The 22,758-nt window shown below is 38.2% G+C and overlaps 1 protein-coding gene across 10 annotated transcripts in view; it reads right to left on the reverse strand.

The window, feature by feature from the left end:
- Positions 1 to 22,758, reverse strand: part of LINGO2 (leucine rich repeat and Ig domain containing 2) — a 1,156,543-nt gene that overhangs the window by 32,876 nt on the left and 1,100,909 nt on the right. The gene's annotated exons all lie outside the window — the stretch shown is intronic.

The raw sequence follows: 22,758 nt of genomic DNA on the forward strand, positions 1-22,758 counted from the left end.
AGTTTATATTCATCCTCTTTTACTTTTTAAAGTCACTGCAACACCCCATGTTGTGGTTTTAGTAGAATTCCCATTTTACAATTGGGGAAAGACTTAGCTTAAATGACTTGCTCAAGTTATAATTATCACAGTAGATGTTGAGGAGAAGAGAATAGGGTATTTAATTATAAAATAAAAGCTGTAAACAATGGTGTTTGGGGGGAGAAGTTTAACTGAAGTAAGAATTTCTGTTTAAAAAGAGAAATTCGGCACATGTGTGTCTTGACTCTGAATTATTTTAGTTTGACAGTTTAGGTGTGATATAAATACATGGAAATGAGACAACAGAACTGTTAGGACATTCTTTCTGCATGGGAAGAGAGGGCGTGTCTAACTGTAGCTTCTCACTCCTCAAGATGGGTGTCACAACACATCAGCTATGTGCATCATGTGTATACAACATGGATTTATTTTTCTCCCACTCTTTGGTTCTGAATGTGCTTTGATGTGAATATGTGATAATTTTAGTTAGTCAAAATAGTATTTCAAAGTTTACAGCTATAAAGGATGAGTAAGTTCCCAGCAATCTGCCGTACAAGATAGTACCTATAGTTAACAGTAAATTATTGTGTACTTAAACATTTGTGAAGAGAGTAGGTCTCCAAGTAAGTGTTCTTAACACAAAACAAAGAACAAAAGGACAGAAGAAAACTTCTGGAGGTGATGGAAATATTTAGTACCTGAGTTGTGATGACGGTAACAAGAGTGTAGACATGTGTCCAAACTCACAAAATTGTATATGTTAATTAGATGCAGTTTTTTGGTATACCAATTATACCTCAACAAAGCTGGGGCAATGAGGAAATAAACGTGATCCTATTTTCCTCTTAGAAAAAAATAATTAAGCAGCTATAGGGCAAGGAATCAGGCATATGGTTCACAGTATGCATCCAACAAAAAATGTCACGATACCCCTGTTTTTCCCTCTTGTTCTTAGATACAAACAAGATACTGCTATCAGATTCTCAAAGTCCTTGGCTTGAACCCTGACCTTAACACTTAGTTGTACATCTTTGAATTTTTTGTAATGGTACCAACTCCCTCAGTCTTTGTTTCCTCATCTGGAAAGATGATAATGCCTTTCAGGTATTATCAGGAGTATTACTGGTATGAAGTGAAAAAAAAAAAAAAGAAAATACTTGAGCACAATGTAAAGCATATAGCAGTTGGTAAAAATTATGGTCCCCAATTAGTCTTTATTATTATTGTTATTGCTCTTACAACTTATATTATTTTACTATTCTTCCAGTGGTTTAGAGAAAAGAGTCTTTATATGCAAAATCATCTTGCAGTTTCCTACCACTTTCCCGAATATTTCAGTTAACAGAGCAGAAGAAAGGTAGATAACATATCAGGTGCAAACAGATAGCAGTGAGGTAAAAATTGCAGTGGTGAGAGGTTGATAGTAAAAATCAAACTAAACATGTTCTTTTGTCATTGACTGACTGGAACTGAGGATTTTCAATTCCCTCTCTAGCTTGAGAAACTTCTTCCCACTGGGAAGCTTTCACACCATGTTTATAACAGAGGAGAGACAATGTTATTTTCAGAAATTCCTCTGAGAAAGGGAATTGCATTTTGGGGAAAGTATTTTGCTGGGTGGTAGATGTTGAGGTACTGAGGGGCCTGGTGTGGGCAGAATTATTATTATAAGCCTTCGGGTGGACATGATTTGGGAGAGGGAGAGAGAGAAGGGAAAGAGCATGAGAAGACAGAAGGAAAGAGCAGAAGACAGCCTACTGCCTGGTGTGATGTCCCACCTCTGCCCCTCCCCCCACAATCTTCAGTACATCCTCCAAAAACAGAAAAGTAAAAAGAGGGATAAAATCACCAACCACTAATAAATGATTGACTGAGGCAAAGGGGCAGAGTACTTTTGAAGAAGTACCAGTGACCATGGAAGCAGGAGTAGATGTAAGAGCAGGTATGAGGAAGGGAGCCATTCGTGGCCATTAAGGAATGAGTTTAATACTCCCAGGCTATGTGTTGGGTGTGAGGGCACAATTTAACCAGAATGTTAGGAGTCGGGCTTCTTAGTAGCATTCATTCATTCAACAATACTTACTGAGGGCCTACGATGGGCCAGAAAGGCTGAGGGCCTCTCTCTGGTTTAGCACAAGAATGCAAATGAAAGAAGAGAAATACAGGTCTGACTCTGAGGGGAAGTGAGGTGAAAGTAGACCATGACTGGAGCAAGGAGAGCTTCTTCTTTGAGCACTTTCTCCCCAAAGGCTCCAAAGCTATTCTCTAAATGATGCAAAATCATACATTCTAAAATCATTTTTTTAACGTTTACTTATCCTTGAGACAGAGACAGAGCATGAACAGGGGAGGGGCAGAGAGAGAGGGAGAAACAGAACCAAAACAGGCTCCAGGCTCTGAGCTGTCAGCACAGAGCCTGATGCGGGGCTTGAACCCACAAACTGTGAGATCATGACCTGAGCCGAAGTCGGACGCTTAACCGACTGAGCCACCCAGGTGCCTCTAAAATCAACATTTTAAAGGTAAGTATGTGACAGGATGATGTTGAAGACTACAGGGAAAGAAGCTAAAGAGAGTGAGATACACACAAAGGTAGAAAATCTATGGTACCTTTTTTGGGATGCTCTATCACCACCCAAGATGATAAAGGACATGAAGAAATCTCCCTGCAGATCATTTTCTCAACTCAGACTCAGGAAGAACTACTCATGGGGAGATTGTCTATGGGGTGAGGGTGGGATGTAGTAATTGCCACTTTTTCATACCATCTCACTTAGGATTAACTTGTTTTGTGAGCTTGCATACCTATTATCCTTTCTACATCTCAGTCTCCTACTCAGTTGAGTTCAAAAGCCCACCTGAAAGGGTATTTATGAGGATAAATGATATGACATAAAATAAGCCAAATTTCTGTCACTCTAGATTTTCTTGGTAAGTAGTTACTACTTTTGAATTTGAATGATAAACATTTTCAAGGTGGCAAAATATGTCTATAGTCACAGAACAGTTTCTCACTTTAAAAATTAATTGGTTTAAGTACAGATTAGAATTTGAACTTTAGCTTTGAAAGTCCCATGCTCCAAACAGCTGAGATAATAATTCTAGATGACTTTTACAATAAATAAACAAAATGTTTGTTTTAAAACCATTTACTCTGAATGCCAAAAAAAAAAAAAATCATTTGGCCCTGGGAGAAATAAGATTACATGTGTAAGTAACCTCTTGGCTTTATACATGAATGCTATTATCTATTGCTCAGACTATAGTCTTAGAAAAATATCATAAATTCATGTGGAGCTACTAAGTTCAATTTATATTGGAATGAGGTGTCCAACTTCATTTATGACTCTTATCCAAAAGAAAAAGACCCAAATTCAACTGACCTCTGACCAAACCTCATCTTCTCTAACTCTTCTCATCTCTGTCCATGGCACCACCCAGCATCCAGTTACTCTGGGCAAAAACCAAGAAGAGCTATCCTGATTACTCTCTTTCTCACACTCCCCTCCTCCCTGCCCCACACCGATTCAATCCATCAGCAAATGGATTGACTGTGGTATCTTAAAAAATAATAAAACTTGAGATATTATTTTGCACTTCTTCCATCCTGCTACCCTCATTCAAACCATAATTATCTTTTGCCTCAAAGACTGCAACAGCCTCTTCATACCCTGACTCTCACCTACCTGCCCTTCTCATTTCCATGAAGTATCCAAGGCAATCAGGTCACTCTTCAACCTCACTGTTTCCAAAGTACACATCAGAGACTCTTGCATATTTTTATTATTATTTTTTTATTTTTGAGAGAGAAAGAGAAAGAGACAGAGAGTGGGGGAGCAGCAGAGAGGGAGACACAGAATCTGAAGCAGGCTTCAGGCTCTGAGCTGTCAGCACAGAGCCCGATGGGTGGCTTGAACTCACCAACCGTGAGATCATGACCTGAGCCGAAGTCAGCCGCCCAATGGAATGAGCCACCCAGGAGCCCCTATATTTTTAACATTCAGGTTTGTCTTCATCCCTTAATCGTTCTTCTGCAGCTATGCTAGCTTTATTAATACCTTTGAACTTTGCCAGATCTTTCCCACCTTGAGACGTATGCCATCTCTCTTCCTCCCACCTGGAAAGCCTTCCCAGAAAGCCTTTTGCATGGCTTGCTCTTTCACTTAGTTCAGGCCCCCATCCAAGGTCCTCTTATTATCCTTTGCTCTCACCCTGATTTATTAGTGTCCAAAGCCATTCTCCTTCTCTGAAACTGTATTGTATGTTTATTTACCTTGATCATGTAGTTTCCCGACAGAATAGAAGTTCCATTCAGACGGGAGCTTTGTCCTATCCACTGCCTCATTTTTAAAGTATGCAGAGTGTTTCTAATAAATACATGCTGAATGAATGACAGATTGAGGTGGGCATGCGTATGTATACAGAAACACCATTAATGGAAGGTTCTGGTAGGCACTGGGTGACAACATGCTTTGGGCAGACATGAGATCATTGAGAAAGGCCAGCATCATCATTGTTTATGCAGCAATTGTATCATCATTATGTTCATTATATAGCCAAAGACCTATGACCAGAACAAAAGGACAAACAACCATGGGTCAAACACTATCTGCACACTTGCATACACACTGTCTCACTTAGTTCTCACCCCAGTGAGACAGTTATTTTTCTCATTTAGGCCAGATGAAGAAATAGAGACATGAAAAGGTAACATCAGTTGACGAAGTTCACACAAAAAAGCAGTGGAGCTGGGATTTGAACTTAGGTTTTATGACTTTAAGTCTAATGTTCTCCCCCTAAACCTGTTCCTCCTATATTGCTACTAATTTTAGAAAAGATCAATAGAAGGAAAGAAGATGAGCACCTGGGTGGCTGAGTCAGTTAAGCATCCAACTTCGGGCAGGTCATGATCTCATGGTTTGTGAATTTGAGCCCCACGTTGGACTCTGTGCTGATAGAGCCTGGAGCCTGCTTCAGATTCTGTCTCTCCCTCTCTTGCTCTGCCTCTCCCCTGCTCACACAGTCTGTTTCTCTCTCAAGAAAAAATAAACATTAATTTTTTTCTAAGTTAGAAGAACATTTATAAAAGAAAAAATTACTAGCAATAACTACCCACTATGCTAAGCACTTTATGTATATTATCACAATGAGTCTTATCACAGTCTTGTGAGAAGAAATAACATCCCCATTTCAAAGATGAGGAGATTAAAGTATTCAGTGGTTGACTAAGTTGACCAATGTTACAAGGCTGGTAAGTGCAAGAGTCAGAATTAGAACTCAGGTCTGTCTGACACGGAGTCTGTGTGCTTAACCACTCTGCTCTACCACATGATCTCTGACAACAGGCATCAAGCTCCTTGCTCCCTGTAGGAATGAGATGTTAGGAGTGTCATGGAAACAAGCCTCACACACTCACTCTGCTATCTGGCATCTATTTCCTCACTGTGCCTAAAAACAGACAACTAATTTTGATTTGCTGAAGAAGCCCAAGAGTTCGGGGGCACTGTTGTAAAGAGCCACTCTTCATGGCTAAGTAGCCTCTCTCAGCTTAGTTCTCACTGAATACAGAAGGGTCAGGGCCACCCCAGGAAACCTCATACTTAACACAGAAGAACTAACAAAGCATCAAAAATCAAGGAAAAATAATGCAAACCCTAATTATTCTAAGCTCTGCTTTTCTTCCTCAAAGCATTTATGTGCAGGTACTCACACCACTGCATAAGGACTATGGTTCAACGCAAATGCAAACACAAACACACACACACACACACACACACACACACACACACAGAAGGGCTTCTCCACATTAAGGTGTCCTATTGAGCTTGTCTATAGCTTTCTCTGAAGGGCTTACAGAGGGTGTAGTTTTTCTCTCCAGGAGGATTCATTTGTGGTTTGATCTTTTTACCTCAGAGCAAGCATATGGACTATATGGCCTCTAAGGTTGTCCCATAAGCCCTCAAGATCTGTGCTCATATGATAAATCAAAACAAGATAGTTCAAGGCTCTACTTGCATTGTTTTTCACTGGCAACCACAATAGTGTACTTCTTTCAGGTTTGGGCAGATGCCAGTGTGAGAATAGCTTTATTTTTAGAACATTGGAATCGGCTGCCCAGGAAAGGATCTAGACAGAAAGGGAGGACGAGACAATATGAAGGGCAATGTCATACACTTAGGAACATAAGTGTTCCTAAGTGGTTATGCAAACATAGGGATGATATAACTTCACATCTGGCAGACATTGCCACTGGTTGTTTCTCCCACCTCACCAGACTCCTATAGAGCATTTTTGAAGACAAACACTAAGGAACACATATTATGTTCTTTTTGTCCAAGAAAGTCTATTAGGTATTTGCATTATTTTGTGGGGAACAGGCAAGCATACTAAAATATGTATTTCAATGCTTGCCACTAGTCATCTCAGATATCTTCCATTTAAAAAAATTGTCTTTGTGTCCAGTCTTCCTTCACCTGCCTCTCAATCACAAGATTCCAGTTGTTATCAAAAGCATACATGCACTTTCACTGCTATCTCTAGTCAAACCCATAACCTGGTGATGGGAAATCCCCATCCTGGTTATTCAGATTGATTTCTATTACTTTTCTGTTTCTGTTGAGTTACTGGAAAACATAATACTGATAATACAGTTGGCTGTATCCCCAAATAACTCACCATTAGTTTGATTGCAAACACCCCTTCTGTCCTTTACTGTAACCTATTACTGACAACACTCACTTTATATACCTTCTAAGATCCTTATATATTCTAACATTTGAATCCTAATCTCAGGAAGGGCTAAAGATAGGTGAAAAAATAGTAAACCATTCACATCTCAGCCACAGAAATAATAGCTACCTAAATTATGATATTTTGGCTCAGATTAATATATACAACCTTCATTAATTTATTCAACATTTATTCTTTGCACCATACCCTGTGCAAATTGCTAGAGCAGAGGCAAAGGAAAATGATCTCTTGGTGGAATGGTGGGTAGATAAGGAAAAGAAGAAAAGCAGAGCAAAGCAAAACAAAATAACCCTAAAAACTACAGTTCTACAACAGGGTAAATAGTATAAGAGAGGTGAGAACAGCATGCTATGAGAGAAGAGAGGAAGGAGTGATCAAAGCAGACAGAAAACTAGTAATTATAGAGGTTTGTGTGACAATATAAAATAGCCTAATGATATAATGTAAAGTGAAAATGAATAAATAATTCATTGGGTTGATACTCTGGACCCATATATGGATAGGCATGAAAAGACAGTGGAAGTTGATAGGGTAATATGGCAGATTTCTGGCTGATTTTTGTTTTACTTTCTCTTTAATTTTTGTAATAAATAAAAAATTTAATGAGGAAGCATTAACTAAGCTAATGGAACCTTGTGTGAAGCATCACTTTCTAAAATAGATCTTGCCTAATTAAGACAAGGCGCAAAAACCTGACAGACTTCCTGTAATAGGAACATGAAGGCAATGTCAGGATCAGTCTCAATGCCACTGAAAAGACCACATGTGGCAATGATGGGAACTATATTTTCCTTTTATTAACTGGAATATGTTGTCATTAGATAGGAAGCCAACCGCAGAATCAATAATTCTCTGGATAAAAGGCATTAATCACTTGACCATGGATAATGCAAGAGATATACCGACCAATATGCTAAATTTATGGGCATTGCTAATTTTCTGGACAAAGGGCTAATGTTTCAAGTATAGGTGAATTTGGGGTTCTTTTAATATTATACAACATATTTGGTAACTTTTTCGTCTTTTTCTTTTCCATTTCACACGTATCCCAGGTTAAGACGTAGATTTTTTCTTTTTTGGTAACTAGCATTTTGAGGCTGGATTGTGGATAATTTAAGGATTATCCTTGGTTCTTCATAAACAATATGTCATTATTATCTTTGACTTCTTCCTGTTCATATCCTATTTATCACTAAAAGTGCATCTCAAAGGAGTGCATACTCCTTCTATGTAGTCTTTCTTGTCAACACAAACCCTAAATGGATGATTTTTTCCCCTTTCTTCTCTCCTGCCTCTTTAAGCATAGGTTAGTAATCAATTGTTTCTTAGTGTCTAAATATTTATGTGTACTAGCCTTTACTCATACACTTAATTGTGAATTCCTTAAAGAGAGGCAATTTGATCTTTTACCACTTACCCTTAGTAAGTAGCACAGGGCCATAAACATATGAAGAACTCAATAGACACCTATTTTTTTTAAAGGATCGATTTATATTATCATGGCACACACATACATATCTATTGTTTTCTGCTTTAGTTGACTTGGGTTTCAAAACACCTCTTGTGTAGGCATATATCAAATTGAATTTTTAATCTCCCAAAGAGGAATGTAATATTCACATACTTATAGTCAGCAAGATTCCTTACAAAACCATCAAGTTACTTCTGACACATAATGGTTTTTGCTGGTTTTCCACCAAATTTAATCAAAGCCCAGGACAACTTTCCGCAATATCTTTAACTGGGTGAACCACACAGTCTGCCCAAGGTCAGGGCTAATTATCCACATTTACACCCACCTGGCAGATGTGAAACACTCAAGACATGCATGCACTCGTTAATTGGGGGTCAAGCTGTTCTCCGCAGAATTCAGCAAAACTCCAGCTGCAATATAATGGCATTCATTTTGAGGTAAAATTCCCAGGTCATTAAGCACTTTGAGATGTGGTTCATTTTGTATCAAGTGAGAGGATCTGAGTCCAGATAAACTCCATTCTGGATCTGTTCCTAAAACTGTGTGACTTCGGTCAGCAACCTTCCCCTTGCTGAGTGTCAGACTCCTACCTTAAAACATAAAGTTGTTTTTCTAATGCATAACTAAGTACTGTTTCTGCTCAGACTATGATGCTCTAGTATTTAATTGAATACTTAAAGCTATTTTTTATTGTGCACTTACTATGTGCTAAGCAGTATATTTTTATGAGTTTGCACTGTGAACTAGGCAGAAATTAAGCCAGCTTGGGTTCAACCATAATGAAGATGTCTTTGGTAAAATAGGTCTGTTTTTTGCCTTGTCTGAAAGCTACTCATAAAGCCAGCATTTGTTTTCTAAGTTCTAATGGTTCTAAAGCAAATTGCATACTACTTTTAATGCTGTCATTTTCCAGCTACCAAGTAAGTCATTCATTCTCAAATTGTGTTCAGTGGAGCAGTTGATACTCCTTCCAAAGTGTAGGCTTCCAAGGTATTTATTCTGAACGGATTTCAGGAAATAACTTTACACAAGCTTTTTTTCTAAAGTGGACATAAGTCTGTGATTTAAAAATTAGAATTAAAAAATTGCTATTAAAAATTAGAATGTGTTACTTTTTGTTTAAAATACACTTTACTTGATACCTACTGTGACAGCTTGTCTCCAAGATGACAAAGGCCTTGACATCTTTTATCCCCATATACATGGCCATTCTGCTCTTGAAAGGGAAGGTCCTTTCTTCTTCCCACTTGAATTGGAGCTGGCCAATGATTACGTTGACCAATAGAATATAAAGAAAATGGTGCTGTGGCTTCTGAGGCTAGGTCATATGAAGTTTTTCAGCTTCTACCTGAGCATTACAGAACGCCACTCTGGGGAGGCCCGCTGCCATGTCAGAAGCCTAAGTGTTCTTAGACCACCATGCTATGCAAAAACTGAAGCTAGCCATGTGAAGAAGCTTCATGTAGCCCTCAGCTGTTTCAGCCATTCCAGCCCAGGCATCTGTGAGGGAGCCTTCTGATGACTTCTGTCTCAGCCATCATCTGACTGAAGGTGTACAAGAACCCAAGCAAGTACTGCCCATTTGAGGTCTATAATTACCAGTGCATGAAAAATAAAAACAAATTATTATTTTAAGCCACTACATTTTGGAGGTGATTTGTTGTCACACTATATAAGTGGAAAATATGCTAAGCTCAAAAGACCGTCTTAGGTAGAAATTTATTTTTATATACCTTGAGTACCTCAGATTCTACTAGAGGGTATAGATTTCAGGGTCAGCCCAGAGTTCCTACATACTTTTTGTGCTGGTTAAAATCTTATAGAGAGTAGAGAATTTAGGCATACTCAGGAATGCAGAATCAAGAGGGAAAAGGTTCATAGAGCCAAACCTCAAATATATCTAGAGGAGGAAAGACACCTTCGGCCCTGGACCTCAGGTTATTCAGACATACTGATTGGGTAGTTAGAAGGAAGAGGAATAAAGGTCTGAAAAGAAAAAGAGAGGCAAGTGAAGGACTTCTTTGTATAGAAGAACACCAAAACCAGTATCCTGCCATACTTTGGATAAAGCTCTTAATGGCCTCAGGCCTAGAGAGCAATCAGAAACAAAGGCATTCACTCCCTTGGTGACCACATGGTGACTGAAAATCAAACAAACAAAACAACACACACACACACACACACACACACACACACACACAAAACAAGACAGAAAGCAGATGGTGTAGGAAGGCCAGTGTCACAAAGCATAAAGCACATCAAGGATAATGGATGAATGCCTGGCTGAGAGGCTTCGGTGGAAAGAGAAAATTATACTGTGCGTGCAGTATTCACGCACACAATTGCAATTCACATTTGATTTCCCTAACTGTTTCCACTTAATTGTGGTGCCTAACTGTGAGAGCATGAGGGTATGCATGTGAGGGTGGGGTAGATTTTCTATGAAGGATGCCCATTAAACTTCTGTCCTCGAGGTAATATAGTTATGGTGGGTGACCTGTTCCCTCTGATGTCTCCCTGGCAGGGACTGCCTGCTGCCCATGGCATCTGGGATGCCATGCTGGAAGTCTTCCTTGGAAATGTTAGAGAAGTCAGTGTATGTGATAATGGTATCTCTAAGTCCATTAAAAGACAGACTGTCCAAATGAACATTAGGAGAGAGAGAGAGGCAGATGCTGACTCTGAGGACTTGGGAATTCTTAAGTACATGTTATTTAACATAGAATGGAAATTGTACGTAAACAGTTAGAGGGCAGAATAGATTTTAAATGACAAAATTCTCCTCTCATTCAGTATTAGATCCTCTATACATGATGTCAAATAATTGTTGTTATGGTACTTGAAATGAGCTTTTGAGGGGATTGAATTGTTTTCTAAAACATCTTTCTCAGATATGCAACAATGATGTGATATTGATTTTAGATACTTACAAGGATAAGCTCAATGAAGAGATCAGACGTAAGTGAAAGAGAGCCTAAACACCACGTGTTTACTAAAGAAGTGCTACAGAGTAGGGATCATATTAAAATATGAGAAGTAGGAGCAGCATTCAAATCACAGAATGGCAAAATTCCAAAAAAATCAACGTGTAAGCAAATTTTTCTAACTTGCAATATGTTTTTAACTGAAACAACATTAAAAAGGATGGTTGGCTTTACTGGGCAGCCTTCAGAAGATAGACACAATATAGCATGGAAGCAAACAATAGTACGAACAGGCCTAACAGAAGGGATAGGACAAAGAAGAAGAAAATGAGAAGGAAGATCAGATATTTTCCTTCTGGCTCATTCATTATAAAGTTAAAAAATTTGAGCCAATCGGATTTGGCCGAATTCTTTAATAAAGTATTGTAGAAAATCCTCTTTTTAGACAAAGGACATTTAGATAAACATTCCATGTTTATCAGGTATCTAACTCTATTGACTAGAACACAATCACTGCATTCTTGACACCCTATTCAATCAGACAAGCATTTATTGAGTACCACCTGAATGCCTAACACTGTGCTAAATTTTATAAGGGCTAGTTCTGACATTTTTGTATTTTAGAGACTTAAAGAATTTTAATAAGTGGAGAAAGTACCATAAAGTTGACAAGTTTTAAAAATTTTGCCAAGAAAGCACACATAAAAGAATATAACTCCTGTCTATTCTTACAATTATGCTTCACTATAGCCTAGTAGAAACATTAGCCAGACTCTCAGTTGGGAGCCACTGCATTGTGCAGTACCTAAAATTAATATAAAACATATTTCCACCTGCCTAGACTCCTTATGTCACTTTAACTTAATTTTTAGTTGAGCAGTGCTTAAACCTGATATCACTTTCAAGACAATTGCAAATTAGTGTTATAAACTGTTTTAGATTAGCTGATCAGTACATACCCTTTCAATCTTTAATTTGGACATTATCTGTTTAGGATCCATAATCACCATCAACTTATTTTTACACAATTTCAAAGGAAGATTCTTAATCTAGTACAGAGATGTTCAAAACTCCTTTAAGAGACCATAGAATCCTTTCTTCAAACGAAATCATATTCAGGAAGACCAATATCTAAAATAGATCAAAGTGAGCTGTTCTGATTGAAGCAGTCTGCTTGCTTCCCCCGCCCCACACACACCGAAGTAGGCTCCAAGGCACCTCCACACAACCCCTAGGGCTCCAGAGAGCAGTCGTGAACAGCTACTGATCTAACAGAGCCATAGACTTACAGAATTTCTAAATCAGAAGATACCTTAGAAATGATTACAAATGATAGAATAGCAGAGCGTAAGAACTTGAGAGCTCAACTAGTTTACCCCTCTGAAATCACAGATAAGAAAACTGGGGCCCAGACAGGTTTCAAAGGAATTCCCTAGTGTCACATTCATTGCTACTTAGCTGCAGACACCTGACTAAACATTAGGGCTCTTTGACTCCATTCAAATGCTTTTCTTATCTTAATGCAACTCTCCTGGAAGTACTATGCACAGGGAAAATGGCAGGGCCATTTGGAAAAGAATTAATTAAAGCACAGACAGTATCTAGCAGAGAAGAGGAAAATCAGGAAGAAAAAGGAACGGACAAGTGGATCGTATCTATTCCTAATTCCTGTTGAATTCAGAAGAAATAGAAATGGAATCATTGTCACAAGAGGCTCACAGTCTAGTTAGTATAACGACAAAGAATGAGGTGCAAAGGCATGTTAATGACTCCTGTGAGGTTCTAAGAAAACCCAGCTCCAAGTGATGATGTGAAGTTACCCAAACTCTTGGTAATCAATTGGAAGTTACACAGGATGAGGAAAACTTGCTGCCTCATAATCATAGTGGGTTAAAAATTAAAGTTTGGACTATAATGTGACAATCACATTTCTTAAAGCTTGGTTGTTTCCCCACAGCAAAACTTTCATAGGCCAGAAAGAGGTTTGTATTTTCATCTGACATAATTTATAAAATCACAAAGAAACCCAGTAATACTCAATAGTGGCCGATATGAAAGACATTTATGAAAAAAAGTATTTTTAATGTTTATTTATTTTTGAGAGAGAGACACAGAGACAGAGACAAAGCATAAGCAGGGGAAGGGCAGAGGCAGAGGGAAACACAGAAACTAAGGCAGGCTCCAGGCCTCTGAGCTGTCAGCAGAGCTCAATGCAGAGCTTGAACCCAGGAACTGTGAGATGGTGACCTGTGCCAAAGGTGGAAGTTTAACTGACTGAGCCACCCAGGCACCCCTGAAAGGCATTTATTTAGACACCTGCAGTTAGGCTGCCTTTGTTACGCAAGAAGAGGAATTTTCCATTATGCACATAAATAGGCAGTGTTTTTGAAAGTGGCAGGTTACTGTGGTTTCCCTAAGTTGGAAAAAGGAAAGATTTAACCACTTTTTTTCCAACAGCATGTGACTTTCAATTGGGTTTTTATTTTAAAAATGGTATGATTAGCTGAGATCATACCAATTCAGTGGTCCTCCTTCATAGTCATGTCAGAACTTGTCTGTTTTTCTGGAATGTTCTCTGCCCACCATGGACATTTTTTAAATTTAGAACATAAGCAGCCATTTTAATCTTAGGTGATTTGGTTGCCAGGCTTCTTATCTTGATCTGGTGTGGACATAATTATTTCTGTGCTTCCCAAATCCTCTGAGAGGATGTGAGAACAAATGAGATTAGATTCCAAAATTTTTCTCACGTCTTCTTTTTTTCCTCCTTCTTCCTCCATTTTTTTTTTTTTTTTTTTTTTTGCTAGTTCTGTTTCCCTCCTCCCTTCTTCTCCATAGCATATATACTATATCTAATTCTCCACATATCTTGGGACATTTGGAGTTCAATGTCCCAAACTGGTATATTTATTTTGTATGTAGAAAGTTCAATCTTTACTTTTCCCCCCAAGTTTTATTCAAAGAATGTGGCTACTCCAAAGCATCTTGCTGGGCTGTAGGCCTGTCTACTTTGAGTGTGTTATGTTTGGGTGATTTCTAAGATTCCTTTTTCAGTTGCTGAGCAAAGTAAAAGTGGCAGTGAGTTTGGATATATTTTTTCATATATAATCTTTTATTTTGATTGTAGCTTTGACAGGAATGCATTTTGCAAATCCTCACCTCTCCAGGGCAGCCAATTCAGAGCAGAGGAAAAAAAAAAGACTTCATGAGAAAGCATCCCAAAATGCATAGATGGTCTTATCATTTTGAGATAGTCAACCTGGCCCAGTATCCCTTCTTTGTCTGGTTTCTATTAAAGCTATTAAGAATGGATTCAGCAGACTGCACTTCCTGTCTATCTTCCTGGAGATGTAAACCCCCATGGCATCAGAGTCATATGAATAGGCCTGTATGTACAGATAAGCAATTATCACTGGGGTAGAAGAAGAATGATAAGGTCTAGGCCTATCACAGGGCAAAGACATTAAGATTTATTTCCAGTGTTATCAGGAGAGCTTTGCTACCCATGCAAAGCTCCTTCTGGGAGGAAAAAAAAGGAAGAGAAAAGCATAAGAGGAGATTATATTTCTTGCAAACATTTATCAATCAAAACAAGTAACTCTGAATGCAAAACTGAAACACAATCACAAAGTCAATTTTAAATGGGGGGAAAAAGCCACAGAAAACATGGGTCTTCTGAGGATTAAAAGGAAGAAATCCTTACCTAAGATTAAACACACACACACACACACACACACACACACACACACACACACACCTTACCGGAGATCAAAATAAAGAAAGGCTATGAGAGGGAGGAATCGTCAAGAGATTGCTTTTACAAATGATTTGGGATTGAAATAATTTATACAGCTCGTATTCTGCCATTGAGAGCAAGATGAAAAATTTATGGAACTGTATAAAATGACTTGCATTAGATCAGAACTATAAAAAATAGAACACAAGCTCAACTCCAGAGACTCAGCAAGATTTTTTTTTATTAGGAAGTCCAAGTTGTCCATGGAATGCAATTTTAATCAGGAACTTGATGATGATGCATATTAATTCCAACAAACCCTTTTAACCACAGTATCTTTTGCCCCAATAGGTCTACAATGAATTCTCAAGGAAAGATGAAAACACTATTAGGGAACACTTCCTACTGTGTGTTCTTTCTTAAGGGCCTCCTGTATGAAATGAAAACTTCAAGGAATCAGCCAGTTCAGGAGCTAACTAGTAGATCAAGGAATACTAAAATAATTTATCACAATCAACTTCCATGGTTCCATGTCTTAGAAATGCCTTCCACTAACACTGAACAGCAATGCCTGATGAATATTTATGACTGAACGAACTGAGGGAGCAGCTAATCCACATATAATGAGGTAGTCTTATTCATTTCATTCACTCATTCATTCACATAACAATTTTTTACGGAACACCTAATATGTGTTAGGCACCAAAGTGCTGGAGATGATGAAGTCAACAGACAAGACATCTGTCCTTTTGTGACTCACACAAACTTGTATTTCACTAGTCTGTTAGTTTGTATTTAAATCCTTTTTTGAAGCCAGGAACTCCTTCTTCAAACAAAATCACTTATAAAGCATAGAATAACAGACTTTTACACATAGAAAGGATTTTAGATAGGAAAAAAGCTCAGAGGCATGCCATCTAAAACAACTCCTTAATTTAAGAAATGTAAAACCTAGAGTAATTTGTCCAGTGCATTACATTCTGTATCACAAGGAAGTCTAAAACCCAGCAAATGGTGATATGCACAATAATAACTGAAACCTAAGAGAGTGCTTTATAGGAGAATTGAAAACAATTGCATTGGTAGAAGAAGTAGGCAGGAAAGGCAAAAAGAGCTATGCATGACAAAAGCAAAGAAATTGTCCTTGGTCAAATAGAGCCTTCAGATTCCTACTCCAAAAATAAGCAGTAAGCCTGACTATGAAAATATCCTTTTAATTATTTTCTTTCCAAAAGGATAACCCCACTTATCTTTATTTCTGGAGTATTAAATTACTCTATTGAGAGTTAAAATGAAATGCCCTTGGTGGAACTTCTATCAGTCACCAGATGCCCTTATGAACAGAACAAAATGTTGGAAAAAACAGAAAGAAAATGATTTTTTATCACTGTTACAGCTAACTTCCAACAGATTCATACCTATTAAGAGTCTGTATAACTGCAATAGCCATTCCTAGCAGTTGCAGAGCAATGTACCATTTCCTAAGGATTATCACATTGTATGTGCACAACTAACACCAATTTCTAGTCAATTAGTGACTTGGTCAAAACCAAAAGAAATCAAGATTAGACACCAGGTTTTCTGACTCCAAGTTTGGTCTTCTTTCTACTGTATCATGATGCCACTCATGAACAGCCTTATGTCCAAAAGGTTCTGCGGGTGACCTCTTTCTCTACTTATGATAACATTCATGCGCCATCTTCCACAGAACTTGGACATGTAGATTCTCCATGCATGTTTGCCAAATGACCATTTTTGGTGAAACCAGGGGGCTTTTATTATATGTTCTAGCAATGCTCCCAGCTCATAACATCTGTCAGGAGAATTACTCCACCCCACTCTCTGATCACTTTCTGTGACAAGTAATAAAGTAGGGAGAAATTCAAACATTCTTTGTTGATGTGAAAACTAATGGAAAACACTAAAGTTTCACTTAATTCCCTTATGATTTTTCTCAGTATTCTAGTATTTATCCATCCAGTAGCTGTAACATATCTGTTCTTACAAAATATACATTTATCTATCAGTATTATACATAAAATTATATGATAAATAATGTGTATAATATATACTGTGACCTATGCAAATATAATTAGGAAGGCATAGCTATACTTCTCCCAAATCACAATGAATACATCAAAGTTAAGTATAATTCTACTCTTGCTATTTCTATGCAACACTGTATTGGAGTTTTCACCCAGGGTAATTAAGCAAGAAAAAGAAATAAAGGACATACAGATTGGAAAGGAAGAAGTAAAACTATCTTTTTTTTTTTTTTTTTTTTTTTTTTTTTTTTTTTTTGCCATATGATCTTGCATGTAGAGAATTCAAAGGAAATCGTTCATAAACAATTAGAGTAAATGAGTCCATCAGTGACTCAGGATACACTATCAATATAAATATATAAATGTAAGTTGCATTTTTATGTATTAGCAATGAACAACCTGGAAATTCAATTCTGAATTCAATTCCATTTATAGTAACATCAAGAATAAAATAGGACTTTATCTATCTATCTATCTATCTATCTATCTATCTATCTATCTTTTAAAGTTTATTTAGAGAGAGTGAGAGTGTTAAGCAGGGGAGGGGCAGTAGGAGGGGTGGAGTGAGAGAGAGAGAGAATCCCAAGCAGGCTCTGGGCTGTCAGCACAGAGCCTGATGTGGGGCTTGATCCCAAGAACTTGAGATCATGATCTGAACTGAAATCAAGAGTCAGATGCTTAACCAGCTGAGCCACTCAGGTGCCCCAGGACTATATTTAACAAAACAAATGCAAAGATATAAAACATTGCTAAAAAATCTTAAAAGACCTAAATAAATGGAAAGACAGTCTACATTCATGGATTGGAAGATTTAATATTGTTAAGATGGTAATACTGTCCAAAATAATTTAAAGGGTCAGCGTAATCCTTATCAATAACCCAATTACCTGCTTTGGAGAAATGGAAAAGCTTATCTTAAAATTCATATACAGTAATAAAGAACACAAGTAGTCAAGACAATCTTAAAAAAGAAAAATAGAGTCAGAAGACTTCTACTTCTTAATTTCAAAACTTACTACTAACAGTGTAACAACCACACTTATCTTTATTCATAAAGGATTGTCAATTCACTATGTTGTATACCTAAAACTAATACAACATTGTAAGTTAACTATACTTCAATAAGAAAAATTTTTTGAAGTAACAGCACTTAAAATACTGTGGCAATAACATAAGGATAGACACACAGACCAATGGAATAGAACTGAGAATCCCAAAGTAAATCCTTACATTTACAGTTACCAATTTTTAATAAGGTGCCAAGAAAATTCAAAGGAGAAACAATCATTTTTTCAATAAATAATCCTGGGGTAACTGGATAGCCATATGCAAAAGAATGTAGTTGGACCCCTACATCCCAATATACTCTGAATGGATCATAGGCCTCAGTGTAAGTGTGAAAACTATAAAATCTGAGAAAAAAAAGGATGAGTAAACCTTTACGACTTGGCATTAGGTAAAGCCTTCTTAGATACAACACTAAAAGCAGAAGTGAAAAAAAAAAAGATGTATTGGACCTCATCAATATGAAAGACTTTTGTGCTACAAATAATACCATGAAGAAAGTACACAGATAACCCTCAGAAGGGGAGAAAATATTTGTAAGTCATACATAAAGGGGCTTTAATCTAGACTGTATAAAGAATGCTTTTAACTCAGTAATAAAAAGATAAGTAATTCAATTAAAAATGGGAAAAGGATTTAAGTAGATGCCTCTCCAAAGAAGATGCAAGTATGTAATATTTTACAGACACTAAGTATGTAAAAGGATACTCAACATCATTAGGTGCTGGGTGGGGGGGGGGAGGCATATAAAAATCACAGAGAAATGTCACTCACCCAGTAGGATAGCTATAACAAAAAAAGACAAACAACAAGCATATTGGCAATTATGTGTACACGTGGGAACACTCGTACATTCGTTGCTGATGGGAATAAAAACCAGTGCTGTCTCTATGGGAAACAGTTTGGCAGTTTCTCAAAAAGTTGCTATGGTAACATTGATTTATAATATGACCCAGCAATTCCATTCCTGGGTATATACCCAGGAGAAATGACAATATATATCCACAAAATACCCCTGTATGTGAACATTCATAGTATCATTATCCATAATAGTAAAAAAGTGGAAACTACCCAAATGTCCATCAACTGAATGAAAAGATAAAATTTGATGTATCTGTACAAAGAATTATTTTTTGGCAATAAAAAGAGATGAAATCATGATACGTGTTACAATATGGATAAACTTTGTAAACATTATGACAAGTGAAAGAAATTAGTCACCAATGACCACATATTGCATGTTTCCATTCATATATAATGTTCACAGTGGCAGAAAGTTAATTTGTATTTTTCAGGGACTGAGGCATGGTGGTGAAAGAATAGATAGAAAGGTCACTGCGAAAGGGTACAAGGTTTTCTTGGTGGTGGTGAGGGGGAGGTGAGAGAAATGTTTTAAAATCGATTGTGAATAAGTGTACATCTCTCTGAATATTCTAAAAACCATTGAATTGTACACTTAAAAATATGTACAGTCAACAAATTTTGGCCATAAAACCATTCTAACAAAGGAAAAGTTAAGTATAACTGATTTATAGGGAGGTACTTTGAGTTGTGAGAACAATGACTCAGCAAGATTCTGTCCTAACTAGTTTGCAGTCTGGACACTGAGTCTCAGTTTCCTCACCAATATTATTCCAGGTGATTATTTTTCAAACGTTATAAAGGTTTTTTGTTTTGTTTTGTTTTTTTAAACTTTGTTTATTGATTGATTGAGATAAAGAGACAGAGTACAAGCAGGGCAGGGGTAGAGAGAGAGGGAGACACAGAATCTAAAGCAGGCCCCAGGCTCTAACTCACACACCTCAAGATCATGAACTGAGCTGAAGTCAGACGCTTAACTGACTGAGTCACCTAGGCGCCCAAATTTTTTTTCTTTTTTAAATAAGTTCTTACAGGGAATCTCAGTGTATAATGAAGAAAAGAGCCCAATATCCTCGGCTGAAATGGGACTGGTGTTTCTAGGTCCTGCCCATGCAGGTTTCTCAGGTAGCTCCTGCAGCATCCTCAGGCAGGAACACTGTGGGCTCCATGGTGTTCCATAGAACACTGTTTAAAAAGCAATCTAGGGGCACCTGGGTGGCTCAGTCAGTTGAGTGTCTGACTTCAGCTCAGGTCATGATCTCACAGCTTGTGAGTTCGAGCCCCGCGTCACACTATGTGCTGACAGCTCAGAGCCTGGAGCTGCTTCAGATTCTGTATCTCCCTCTCTCTCTTCCCCTAACCCACTCGCATTCTGTCTCTGTCTCTCTCAACAAAAAAATAAACATTAAAAAAATTAAAAAAGAAAGCAATCTAAATGGGCTCAGGGATGCTTTCCAACCTTAACATTATAGTGTTCACTGCACACTGCCTACCATCATGGGGTTTTAAACACTCAAGCATGTGACCCATGCATGCTTCCAGGAAGAGCTGGGTGAAGATCAAGGACATTAAATCAGTCAGTTGGTCTGGGGATATGGGGTGTGAGTGTGTAGGGATGCAAGAGAATAAGGAATAATGTCAAAAGTAGAGAACCGGGTCAAATTGATTTTCAGATCAACACTGAGAAACAAAGGCTAGATTTTTTTGTGACATTAAAAAAAAAATTAACTGATGGCACCAGAATTCTTCTGATGGAAAGAAATACATTTGTTTAGGAAAATTCCTTTAAATGTCCTTTGGGAGTAGATGAGTCTCTAAAGGTGTGAGTATTTGGAGTAAAGGAACCAAGTACTGTGTAAATTCTTCCATATTGGAGAGTAGCAGGAATTTGGGAGTATAGGGGTGCAGGGAAAATAATAAGAATCCCTGACTTGAGAACATGAATGGATATGTGAAAAGGTTTTTAAGAAAGGAAGAAGTAAGCATTTCTGTGATGCTAACTCTTCTCTACCTCCCTGCCCCGACCCTGATCTTAAGTTTGCTGCACACATAAATGCCTGGTGATTCAACAGTAGAAAGTGAGGCAGATGGGTGAGGTTAGAAATGTCTTTGTCCCATTCTTCTGCATTAGAAGTGATGGAATTTGATTTCCTGTATATGTGGGTTAGAAGCTTCATCACCCTAGAGATTGTTGAGGTCTGTGCATTGGCATTCTTCAAGGAAAGATTAAATACTCTAGCCATAGTCACAAACTATGAGGAAGCCTCAGGCTAATCATTTGTGATGGTATTTCCAGCAAGAGAAGTGGCCTGATGAAGATCCCTCCTATGGTGGACAGCCAGAAAAGACAGACAGAACTTGAACTTGGATCCAAGGAACAACTCCTATGAGCCAACACCTGTCCTACAGTCCCGGAAAATGTGTGTCGCACCTGGAAACCCCATGTTTCTTTAGGATAGGCACACTGTCACTCTTACAATAACAGGATTATGAAATGTAATTCTTCTAGAGCCCAGTAGAGCTAGATTATTTTCTTTTATGCCAGCTTCATGTCAAAACAATGCTACCTTGCTTTTTTCCTATATGGGTTGAGAACCTCACTACAGGTAATTAGATTCCTCTTATCATGGTGCAAAATAAAGCACATTTCCCTATCTGTCTTTGGGATACAGGTATGGGTAGGAGTGGAAGGGAAGGGCAATTCTGAGTTCACATGTACGTGAGTTCATTCATGGGGAGGGTGTGAAGGTGGGTAGGAGTTACTCTCATGTTGACTTTTTGCCCTTCCTACTTCTGAGAGGATGGAGAATTTGTAAAGTGCTGGCTTACCTTGCTTTCTAGATGTGACCAAAAGGGTTATAGATTTTTCATAGTTTACCCTTCAAGGGTAAAAATAATGGAGCATTTGTTAGTCAAAGTCAGGGTCTTCTAGTTTTTACCCTCTCTACTGCCTTTACCAAGGTCCATTCAAGGACAGTGAATGGAAAGCAATGCTGATCATATAATCTGGCACACTTACTCAATCTGATCTCATGCTCATGAAAGAATCCCTCTAGGGCAATAGCCAACTTGTCTCTTGCCGACCCCTTTACATAGCCTGTCTAAGCCACTTTACTCTACAGTTTATATTCAATTGAGATAGGGAAACTCAAAGACTCCATAAAAATTTGCTTTTTATGCCTATTCCTCCTTCTATTCTTGATAAGACCTGCACCTCCACCTTATTCATGCCTCAGAATGCAAATAGTGTATGTCCCCCTGGTAGGGGATGAGGAGTTAATTATTTCTTTGGAATAGAAAACATTTTTTACTTTTTTTAACGTTGATTTATTTTTGAGACAGAGAGAGACAGAGCATGAATGGGGGAGGGTCAGACAGAGGGAGACACAGAATCTGAAACAGGCTCCAGGCTCTCAAGTGTCAGCACAGAGCCTGACGTGGGGCTCGAACTCACGGACCGCGAGATCATGACCTGAGCCGAAGTCAGCCACTTAACCGACTGAGCCACCCAGGCACCCCTGGAATAGAAAACATTTAAGGAAGGACCAGCTGAGAATGACCAAAGCTATCGTAAGCATATTCCAGACTACCAGCACTAGATATCTCCATGCCAAGATCCCCTGGCTTGAACCCTCACCTTTGTTCTAACCAGTTCCTGGATGCCTGAGAGGACATGTACAACAGACCACAATCCTCAGTAAAGACCCCCCAGATCCCAAGCAAGGCCAAGACTCCCTCCTTTCGTGAGTCTTCCAGACACTCTGCACCTGCACTCACTCTATACCTTCAATAAACTCTGCTTTCACCTCCCACTGGCTCGAGTGTGCTTTCTGTCCTGCAAGCAGCCAAGGACTCTCTTAGGTGCTTGGACCTAGCCTGACA

The sequence above is a fragment of the Panthera onca genome, chromosome D4 (assembly GCF_046562875.1).
Source record: "Panthera onca isolate mPanOnc1 chromosome D4, mPanOnc1 haplotype 2, whole genome shotgun sequence".
In the NCBI taxonomy this organism is placed as follows: Eukaryota; Metazoa; Chordata; class Mammalia; order Carnivora; family Felidae; genus Panthera; species Panthera onca.